Consider the following 7,270-nt stretch of genomic DNA (forward strand, 5'->3'; position numbering starts at 1 on the left):
GAATACAGGGTATTACTATGAAGTGAAACTGATTTTTAAGTAGATTTAAGTTTAAACTTCCAAATGAATACTGTACCTGTTTTAGTTGGTACTTTGAGGGGATAATATATTTCATTGCCTTCCGAGCATTCACGGCTTTGAATATGCTTAGATATGGTAAATCATTGTTCTTTACAAGTTGATTTGATTTCCTGATGCACCCAATAATCATTTGGATCAAGACTAAACAAGGGGTGGAGGGATAGGGAGTAGAAACCAAGCAGGACAATATTGATTTGGTCAAGAGCAGATCACATGTCTATTTTCTTGTGTGGCTTTATACTGGTGTTAAAGTAAAGCCTTTTCAAGGCTGCTCCTTGACAAGAGCTGTCTTAAATACTTCCAGCAGTGAAAACCCTCCAAGGAGACTGACTGCCCAGGAAGACTGTTTAGATCTTTGGCTCACAAGCAGTTCTCAATAAGTTATTACTTTTTTTTTTTATTGTATTTTCAATTATCAGTCATAATACTTTGAAAAGGCATCACGTTTCCCTTTCTGTCCAGTGCTGGTGTCCTCCCAAATATTCTAACTTCTTAAGATCAGAGCACTAAGAAAATAGTGTATCGTGGTCATTCTACATCCCAAAGTCTCTAACCTAATAACGAGGGGTTTAGGCACTAGTAAGAATTTGGCTTTCCATTGTCTTCATTTGGTTTTTAATTTTTGATGATTTGAAGACAATTAGGGAGTAGTATATTTGTACCAGTAATCTGATGCAAAGAATTCTGCTGTGTAAAATTTAATATCTGTGAAAGTAATGCTTTACAGTAAGATAGATAATAGCATCTAAAATAGATATGGCCAAAGTGTAGCAAACATTTTTATAGTCTCTTTTAGTAGAATCCATCCCCCAGCACCAAGACTTTGGAAACAAAGACATCCTAAAATAATAGGACTAGTGGTCAAACAATCATTGATTTGGATCACCAGGTCTTAATTAAATATCTCTTAGGTTTTTAGTATGTGTTTTGAGGTTTTATAGTTGTTATTTGTTTCAATCTACTGTAGTATTTTTTTTGTTTAGTTGAGATAAAATCATTTTCTATTGTTTTAATTAGTTTTCTAAAACTTAAAAGAATTTCACTTAACATATCTTGAGATAAAATTTTCCTAAAAAATTTAATGGAAAATTAACAGATTGTTGCAGATCCATTTCAGTTTTCAAAATATATACTACCCATAAAAAAGGAAATCAAGGTGTGAGAATTAAGTGTAGCTTTGAACTACAAATTTTAATCTCTTGAGTTTGAAGTTTGGAATAGGGCTTAGATAAGACAACCTTGGAGGAAATTTTGGAAAGAAATGAAAGTAGAAGTAACTCTATTTTTGTCAGCTTTTAATTTCTGATTTTTATTTTTCAGAAAATTTCCCTCTTCCAAACCACCCCATGGAATATTAGTAATACTGAGAACCCACTGAAAGCAAAGATTTTATTGTTAGGCCAAGTGAGATGGGCAAAGAGAAACACTAGTGTCCTGCTCCAGTTTGAACCAGGATGTGTGCAGAACTTATTACAGTGGTAGATGCCTGAAATGAAAAGTAATCTGAATTTTAAAGTAACTCTATTAAGAAATTTCCTATAGTATGAAACCTCTTTTTAGTTAGGTTGTTTGGAATTAAGTTCAATATTAACATTTATTATTGGTTGTTTGGGCTTCGAAGTTGAACTTAGTCTCCCTCGGTGACATTGAAGCAGGGATAAAGTAACACTTGTCTCAGTGAAAGACACAGTTTACCTGTGCAGATAAAAGAAACAGAATCAAAGGCACAGTACTTGTCTTTTCATTTGGTGTCAGAAAAGGATGACTTTAAACTGTTAGTAAATTTCCAGTGGCTTCTAATTTAAAAAGCGTTAAGTACTGACTAGGTAAGATGTGCATGAATTTATTTAATGATTTTAAAATAAGTATTGCTCCTTTTCATATTTGAAATAGGATTGAATGTTTAATGTAAACAGTATTATATTTTAGTGAAATTTATTTTGGTCGTGACAGTTTATTAAACAGAATTGTACTTCTTTCAATAGCTTGTTAGAGATAATTTCAAGGGCTGGAAAGTGTTACTAAAAGGGATATTGTACATTAATGACGTACAAGATTATAAACTAATTTTGGCATAGTTCAAAACTTATTATTAGGAATTTCATAGAGGATATTTTTAAAGGAACTACTTTATTGGAAAAAATGTTCTTTAAATATCAGTAATGGTTCATTGAGTAAAATATTAGGTGAGAACCTGGACTGTTTACAAAGCATAGTTCAGCTCAGGCATGCTTTCAATTTGGATTATTGTCATTCTCTCATGTAGATTTCCATCACTGTAGATGTGTAGTTAGAGTAATAAGCAATTCTCATAACCATGCTCACTCAGACTATATGATTTGAAACTGCCAGAAGCTGTGGCCTTGTAGCCAAAGTTAATTCATTTGGTCCTGCAAATAAATTTTGAAATTTACTTCACTGTTCAAAAACAAAGAGAAAAACTATTTGGGATAAAGAGTAAAATTTCTGTCTTCACCTCAGAATGCCCATGATTGTATATTGCTATATGATTACATCATGCTTTTAATCATGAAGGGGGAAAGATTTTGAATTTTGGGGGATGAAATATTGTTTTAATAAGAGTATAGTTTCAGGACAGTAACTCATTAACGACAGTGTTGCAGCTACATACAGAGAACCTTTTGTGCCTTTTTGCCTGCAGTAAGCATTCATTTCTATTTTATGTGAACTATAACAATGTTGACAATTATTGCACCTTGTTTTTCTGTAAATAGACATGAATAGGATTTTTTTTTTCTTTTTTTTTAAAGCAAGGAACAGTTTTTCATTACAAGGTAGATGTCTTAGTAAACATGAGAAGGGGTATCAGATACATGTCTTTTCCCTGTATAGTGAGCAAGAAACTTCTTTGGAATGTACTCATATATGTGTGTGTGTGTGTGTGTGTGTGTGCGTGTGTGTATGTACATAGATGTATAGTTATTTAAATAAATAAACATAAAATTCATCACACTGGTGTGATGATGGAAAATAGTAAGGTGCTAGGTGGTTACATTAAAAGCACAGCTGAGTGTTTAATCAGTCACTGGGACTGGTGGTTTTATAAACTAGGTTCAGTTTTTGAACCACCCAGAATACCTCATGTGTAAATACAGTGGTCATGACTTAATTGAAATACAGTTATTGGAAAAAGAATATGAAGCCACTGGTTGGCTTATGCCTTCTGACCTATTGTTCTTGCCTCTTTTTTTATAAAGGGGTTCTTTTTTCTTTCTTTTAAATAGGGTTTACAGCTAGAATTTTGAATGCCAAAGTTCTATTTATTAAATAAATAAAAATGTTTTTTTCAATGTTAATGGCTAGTATTTTTCCACTGGAAAAATTTTGTTTGTTGATGTTTGAATTTGTATTTACAGAGAAATAAATTTTTTATAAAAAGACTATGTCTTCCAAGTGCCTAATGTTAGTATAAGAATGTATGTGAAATTACAGACTCTCTCTACGGAATTTTCATTGATAGGAATATGCTGACTTTTAGATAAAAGCTTCTCCTGCACAAGAGAATCTTTGACTAGAATATCTAAACTTCTGCCTTCTAAGTCTGTCTGACCATTTTTTTTTTTCCTTCAGTCACTGCAGAGTTGAATTTCTCAAGGCCTTCTCACAAAGGGCACTGAGATCTCTGATGACAGGTGTTGGAAATACAAAGTCATGCCTGTAACTATTTTGGCTAATAGTTCTGGTCCTCCCACTGAATTCATAAGATTCCTGTCTAATCAGTATTCTTTTTAAACTCCCAACAGACAATATCTGGCCTCAGTTTCCACATTGCTATAAAGTCGGACTAGCGAGTCACATCTTCTTTTGTTCAATTCCCTTTACATGTAGGTCAAAACCTTACTGAAACACAAATAAGGCCTGGGCAGCTCAGCTTTGATGATTGACTAGCCTAGGCCTAGAGGTGCCCTATGGATGACTCCCAAGGCCCTTGTTTTAATACATACAGGCTAGAGCCTCAGTCTTTCTGGAAGCTGGTTAATGATCATATTAGCAGTGTCTGTTTCCAGTCCAGCCAGCTCAGCATTGCCTGTAATGAGTCATCTAATTCAGTTACCAAAGAAAAAGGATCATTTTGGAAATCCTGCATCATAGATTACTTGGATTACAAACAAATGACTTGGTAAGAGCAGAGAGGAATAAAATCCTGGAGTATTTCTAGAGTGAACATTGAAGAGGTATCTCCTTCATGGGGAAAGGTATTACTAGGATTATTCTTGACGTGCTGAAAAAACAGAGTGATTTGACAGTGAGTCAGGAGCATTTAGTAGAGTTCATTTCAGTGATTTTGCCAATGCTTTGAGCTTCTTTGTGTGAAGCTTAAACGACGCATAAGATACCTTTGTCATGGCACAAAACGGCAGAATGTGGATCTAATAGAGCGGTTCATGAATGACTAACACTAATGTTGGCTAAGACGGTCACCTTGATTTAGAGGAGATTCCACTTTGGGGAGAGAAATAATAAATGATTTTTAAAATGTTTGAAGACAACTGCTATTCCTGACAAAAATTAGGTGTGATCACAAAAGGAAAAATATTTACATTGTAGCCAACTGGTTTTTAATTACAGTCTTACTTCACCAACTCTATTGATTCCCTCATAACTGAAATTTTAAACCAAACAGACCCCTGTGACCTGACAGTTCCACTCGCAGTGTTTACTTGAAATAAATGAAAACACATGCCCATGAAGAGATGTACGTGAGTGTTCCCAGTAGCTTTATTCATAATAACCAAACACTGGAAACAGCACAGGCACCCATCATCAGTAAGACTTTTTGACCCAGAGTTGGTAGTAGTCTTTCACAACTGTGGATTCTAAGTGATTGAGGAGTCAACTTGTGTTCTATATATTCTTTCGAAAACGAAGTAGAGTTCAATACACAACAAGGCAGCAGAAATTCTGAGTGGAAACTGGAACACCTATTCACCAGAGGTACTTTTGTTTTCACCTCCTTCTGCAGTCATGTCCTGTGTCACACTGCCACCCAGTTTCCACGGGCTTCCATAATGCAGCGAGGCACTTCGTCTCATCCTTCCTGAAATGTGCTTGTTTTTATCCTGTTGTTTGTTAATTATTCAGATACCATTCTCCTCCAGATTTTGAGCTCTTTTAGAACATGTCTCTTAGAAAACTTTGTTTTTAATGAGAGACTAGCATACACTAACCTCTGAAGGTGTGCAAATATCTCTCCCTAGTCCCAGAACTGCCTGGTTGATGCAAATGGTTAAATGCTGGACTACCAGCCAAAAGGCTGGCATTCAATCCTACCCAGGGATGCCTTGGAAGGGAGGCCTGGTAATCTTCTCTCAGAAAGTCACAGCCTTGAAAACCCTGTGGAGTGCAGTTCTACTCTGTGTGCACGAGGTTGCCTTGAGGTGGAGTTAACTGATGGCAACTAACAACAATGGTAAAGTCCCAGGAAGCAGGCGCTCTATTTCCAAGGAAAAAATGTGGTCATTATAGCCTAGGCCACTATAGGAGGGCAAAGAGCTTTTAATGGAAGGGGAAGGATTTAGTGATAATAAATACATCCTACTTAGGCAACTTCCGTTTTCCTCCACCTCCTTTGGTTGTTCTCATTCTGCCATCCTGTGAGTTCAGGAAACAGGGTTGGACACAGTATTTCCCATCCCTAGGGCAACTGAAGCATAGCATTCAGTCTGGCTGTAGGCCAGCTGTGTAGGTTTTGTAAGGGCAAACCCAAAGTTTGCTGTAAAAAACAAACAAAAACAAAAACATTGCCTTTAGGTTGATTCCAACTCATGGTGTCACCATAAAAGAGGGAGAAATACTGATTTAAAAAATGAATGCAGTTGCATCTAACCTTTATTTGAGAATGCACAAACCTGAGTTCAATGTACTAAATAAAAATCTCAACAGAAGTGGTACAGTTAGTATCCCTTCTAAACAAAGAAGCAAGGTACTTTATTTTACATTTTTCATCCTTACAGTGATCATTTAAAGACATAAGTGATTAAGCTTGTTTAATAGCCCATGGTGATGTTAAAAATGCACAGAAGAAAGTTTATCTTCTGTATTATTTTTATTACTACTGTTATTAACCAATGTTAGAGCACATGCCATGTGCAAGTTGATTGGACAAAATGATCCCATTTATTCTATACCCTCTGTGAGGTAGGTGATATTCTCCCCACTTCAGACAAAGAGTTTCAGGCCAGATAATCTGGTAGGATAGTGCCTGAGGCATTTGACTGCTAACCAGAAGGCTGGCGGTTCAAACCCACCAGCCACTCCTCGGAAGGAAGGTTGGACCTTCTACTTCCATAGTGATACTGCCTCAGAAACCCAAGGAGGGGTCGCCGTGAGTTGGATCCGACTCAACAGCAGTGAGTTTGGTTTGGTTAATGCTAAATATCGTACCAAATTGGAACAGCTGGTAAAAGGTAAAGCTATAACAAGATCAAGGCCTCTCTTGATTCCAGAGCCTGGCTCTAAACCACTCATCTTTCCAAACCTGTTTCCTCCTTGGGCTTCCCATCTTTTTAAGTTGCACTTTCATTCTAAGAATGCTTTCTGGTGATTTTTCTCCCCTGCATCCCTATCCGCATTAGTTTCTTATTGCTGCTGTAAAAAATGATCACACACTTAGTGGCTTAAAACAACACAGATTTTTAATGTCAAGTTGGAGCCTTTCTATCTATTTTGTATACATAGAGATTTTTCTTTCTTGCTAAGTCATGTGTAAGTTACAGACACTAGGTTTCTATATCTCTAAATACTTCAATGTATATTCCAATTTCAAGTTTCCCAAATATTCCTTATAGTATTTTTTTCCCTACCCAGCATCCAATCTAGGGATAATTATTACATTTAGTCTCTTTACTCTGGAACAGCTCCTCAGAATTTGATCTCCTCCCACCCCTGCCCCTGTGGCCTTGATCATTTTGAAGCATATGAGTCAATTATTTTGTAAAATATTCCTCAATTTAGGTTTGTCTGATACTTCCTCATGACTAGATTCAGATTAGTCAGTTTTTGATAAGAGAATGCAGAAGGGATGGATGTTATGCACTATGCCACGAGGTTCAGGATGTTGGCTTATTCTATGGTGTCTATTCATATCTAAGGCTACTATTGTACTACGAGGCAGAGTTCAGTAGTGTGACTGAGACCATATGACCTGCAAAGTCAAAATTATTATCTG

The sequence above is a fragment of the Orycteropus afer genome, unplaced genomic scaffold, assembly GCF_000298275.1.
Source record: "Orycteropus afer afer isolate SDZICR_OR568_19922 unplaced genomic scaffold, OryAfe1.0 scaffold00441, whole genome shotgun sequence".
Lineage (NCBI taxonomy): Eukaryota > Metazoa > Chordata > Mammalia > Tubulidentata > Orycteropodidae > Orycteropus > Orycteropus afer.